General features: G+C 39.4%; 1 pseudogene; it reads left to right on the forward strand.

Moving 5' to 3' along the window:
* The first annotated feature begins 3,420 nt into the window (after nucleotides 1-3,420).
* LOC126936599 (protein LSM12-like) lies at nucleotides 3,421-4,145 on the forward strand (annotated as a pseudogene).
* The last annotated feature ends 535 nt before the right edge of the window (nucleotides 4,146-4,680 follow it).

Consider the following 4,680-nt stretch of genomic DNA (forward strand, 5'->3'; position numbering starts at 1 on the left):
CCTTGGGTGCCAAACGGAGAAGGGAAGCATGTGATTTGAGAAAGCGCACTGCCTGGCCTTTTGAGAACCATGGACCGCCTAAACTCAGCCATAAACATTCATTTTCTCAGCCCTTGACTGCTTTATTTCTAACAAACCATTAAATTTAGTCATGTTTTCCAGCAATATTCAAGTTTATAAGAGCATATTTATTCTACTGATATCCTGAGATTCAGAGTTTTCTTCACATCCTAGACTAAAATTCCCTGGATTCCTGACTACACCATTACCATTGCTATGAGGGGTGGATTGAGAAGTTCTGAATGACCTCACACCACTCCGAATCTCAGTTTCAGTGTTTAGTGTTTCTTTGTTTTGTTTTGTTCATATTTTAGAAAGAAAAAGGTATATCAATAAGGAGAAGTTACAAGGCCTACATATATACAAATATGATGTGTATGTGTGCATATACATAAATATGTATGTATTCATACACACCATACACACACACACACACACACACACAGAGCAAGAGACACAGGGACAGATATATTCATCTATATAAACATACAATTATATATAAAATCCTCCTAGGTGATGCCTGCATACATAGTAGATACTACTCAAATATGAGCTTTCACAGTTTTCTAAAAGTTGAAAATCAAATTCAAAAGCATAATAATTTTTACTACATCCAATAATATTCAGAATATTTGTTTCTTTAGCAACTCACACAGGACTAAATCCAATAGTTTTTCCAAGTTTAGTGTAGTGCCATATTGACTACCACACATTCCAAGCTTGGAGCTTACCCTTTCTATGTGGCACTATTTTACACTGTTATTACACCACTAGATAAGAAGAGCAATATGATGCCATAAATTCACAATGGAATCATCGTAAGGCCAGTATTTTGAGTAGACTCTCTAATACAAGAAAAGTAGTCACACGGTATTCCCTTGTAACATGATGTTTGTAGCATAATACCTGACGTGTGAGGCAGTCTACCCTGGAGCTACATATGGCTATGTTACAATGAAAAGTAGATTTAAAAAGTCCATTAATCATTTGCTGCAGAAACTAAGGGGCTTTTGAAAATCACTAAATGTGCTTCTTACACTGTGAGAGAAGACATTGCATTTCTAATTTGTGTGGTATTTGATTTACTTTTCCATAAGAACCATTAGGATTTTAGGGGTTACGGGATCTGATAGGTTTTTCCCTGATGAAATATGCTATTGTCTAGGACTCTCTACAACTCTTAAGTAACAGAAATACAATCTAAACCACAGCAGCAGTGAGTGGAATTTATTGGCTCACAAAACTGAAACAGTTTAGAGATAGAACTGGTCCCTACTGAAGCTGGAGGCAGCAGCTCAGTGACAACTCTACCATGTGTTAGCAGAGTCAGTTTTCATATTCCAGGCTCCAGAATTTATCCTACACTCACCAGTATGACTCTAAGGGATGAGAGAGGAGGACCCAAGCAGGCTTCTGCTTACGTTTTTGGATTCAGTCTCTTTCATTAGCCCCAATTGGATCATGTACCAATTCCTGAGCCAATTATTGTGGCTAGAAGGAATCAATGCTAGAAGGGGTGGGGCATAGATTAGGGTAAGCCAATCAGCCACACCCCTGATGCTAAGAGTGGGGTCATTTCCACCAAATAGCAAGGCTGTAACACAATGGTAGAAAAGTAATTTACCGAAAGGAAATTAAAAGTGTTGATGGCAGAAAAAAAGGGGGGAGGGGAATGGAAGTTGGAGAAACAGCCAACAAATGCAATCCCAAATGTTTTGCTTGAAATGGAAGTGGCTTACTCAGAAAAACCATATAGATAACATTCCTTTGGAACTATTATCCTGAAAGTCTTGAGACTGCAGACTCTCAGTAACAATGTCAAGGAATCCTAGGATTTAGATTCTAGAAAAAAAAAGGAGGGGGACATCAATGTTTTCTGCCAAGTAGAACACCTTAGCAATATCAAAGGTCTTTGAAGATGAGAATTATTGTATTATTTTTATCATGAGCCCATGATAGATTTCCTAGTGTCAATCTGAATAACAGAGAGAGACTCTCTGGAGGAAAAGATGTTTATTTGGGAATAGAATATTGCAATGGGAATATGTTGCCATTATCAACTATGTGCATAGTCAGGGAGGTAAAGGAAGGCAAAGGTTTTTAAAGGAAAAAAAAAATGAGGAGAATTACATAATTGTAGAAATTATCCTTAGCTACATAGATCAATTACAGCTTGAGGCTGGAGAGGCAATTGTTGGGAAGATATCCTTGCCTAAGTATTGTTTTAAGAAAGTTTGGGCTGACCTTTGTGCAAGGTTGTGACTTTTGCAGGATTTGTTTTATTATCAAGTACACAAGTGTGAGAACCCTCTCTTCATGGCATTCCCTGGCTCTATTTGTCAAAGTTTTCTTAATATTAGTGACTCCACCTTGATTCTTTCATTTTCATATTAGAAAAGGTTCTTTTGTGCAAAGAAGGTTAATGAAGTTCTGTTCACTTCATTTTGTATTATCTTCTCATCATCTACTTTGACTTTCTCAGAGATTAAGACTTGCAGGAAAAATCAAGGCAATGGGAATGTTCATTTTCTAGGGCAAACCTAGATTCTGAGTATGGCTATCCCAGGGACAAACTGAACATTATTAGAGCAAATATGAAGATATTTGAAGCAGTATTCTATAATCACAAGACTCAGGCTTTGAGGTTAGGCAGATTTGAATTCTAATGTTATTTCATCCATAATTAAGGCATATCTTCCCTCAGGCTCAATTTCCTCACGGGAAATCACACTACATGCATGATAGAGATGAAGAATTAAATATGGTAAAATATATATATATAAGTCAGAATAATGTTTATTATATAAGAAATGAGCTTGCCTTTACCCTCTCCTTACTAGTTCCTGGAACATGTTTTGAGATCAGCCTAATGAGTCACCTTTAACTTAGCTAATAACAATAAAAACCCACTATGTATTGAATGAACTCCATACAGTGGTTAGGAATGCAAACTGCAAAGCCTGAATGTCTGGGTTTGAATGTAAGCTCTTTTAACTTGTTAGTGACTAGTTAGACAAACTACTTAACTCCTCGGTGCCTCAGTTTTCTTATCCATAAAATAGTGACAAAAAGATTTCTGACATTTATTGAGAGCGCACAAACGCCAGGCATTCTTCTAAGCCTTACTATGTATAAACTCATTTATCTTCAAAATAACTCTCTATAGTTGTACCACTACTATTGCTATATGACAGACGGGGAAGCTGAAGCACAGAAAAGATTCAATTACTTACCAAAGTGATGGAACTGAGATAAAAATCCACAAAATGGCGGCGCGGCGCGGCGCGGCGCTCACTGGGGGCCCGGCTTTCGCCCGCTGCTGCCGCCGCCGCCGCCGACGGCCGCGGCTGCACTCCCAAGATGGCGGCTCCTCCCGGCGAGTATATAGCGTTGGGAGCCAGGTGTCGAGCGGGGCGTGCCAGGAGCAGCGGCTGCAGGGCGAGGTGGTAGCCTTTGACCACCAATCCAAAATGCTGGCTTTAAAATGTCCCTCTTCCAGTGGAAAGCCCAACCATGCAGACATCTTGCTCATAAACTTACAGTATGTTTCCGAAGTGGAAATAATTAATGACCGAACAGAAACCCCTCCTCCCCTAGCTTCACTCAATGTTAGTAAGCTTGCCAGCAAAGCAGGGACAGAGAAGGAGGAAAAGCTGAGTCAGGCCTATGCAATCAGTGCTGGTGTCTCTCTAGAGGGCCAGCAGCTCTTCTAGACCAATCACAAGACCATTAAAGACTGTAAATGGCAAGAAAAAAACATCGTAGTCATGGAAGAAGTTGTTATTACACCCCCATATTAAGTGGAAAACTGTAAATGCAAAGAGGGGCGTGCACTGAGCCATGTACCCAAAATAGTTGAAAAACATTTTAGAGACGTGGAAAGCCAAAAGATACTGCAACGTTCACAAGCCCAGCAACCACAGAAGGAGGCTGCCCTGTCATCCTGAGTTCGTACACCTGGAGGACTCTTCCAGCAACCAGCCAAGGAGGCGCTGGTGGTGGCTTCAGCGGAGGCAGGCGCGGGGAGGGAAGGGATCCTATATGTCCTGTTGGCTGTTAACAAAGGGTCAGCATTTCCAAATCTTAGACTTGAACAAACAAAGCACCCAACAAAAAAGAACAGGAGAATAATTTAAAAGTTGAATCATTACTTGACTAACAGACTTCGGTCCACCATGTCCTTTTCACAGCCCTCTTCTGGAACAGTCACCTTGTTAATTTTATTTTTGAAAATTCTTTTCCCACTCTGCCCTTTTACTTCTGATTTTCCTTTCCTACTCTGTTCCTGCCATTCTGTTTTTATAAGTAGCTACACTTGCCTTCTGAATAATTGAAAGAAACTTTTACATCTTTTCTTCCAAAATAAAAGTAACAAGCTGACTGTGATTCTTAAGTTGAGACCAGAGCAGCAAAGGTCTCACTTTAAATTTTTCTTTGTTTTCTTTTCCTTTTTTTTTCTTTTTTTTTTTTTTGGGGGGGGTGGGGTGGGGGGCAGGACATGGCTTGAATTCGTTTTATTTTTCTTCACTTTAAATATATATATGAAAATATATATTAAAATGTTCTCTAAATATTTTCTGCTTCTTGAAGGTCTCTTTTACTAGATCATGGCTGTTCTTC

Source organism: Macaca thibetana, chromosome 14, assembly GCF_024542745.1.
Source record: "Macaca thibetana thibetana isolate TM-01 chromosome 14, ASM2454274v1, whole genome shotgun sequence".
Taxonomy (NCBI): Eukaryota; Metazoa; Chordata; class Mammalia; order Primates; family Cercopithecidae; genus Macaca; species Macaca thibetana.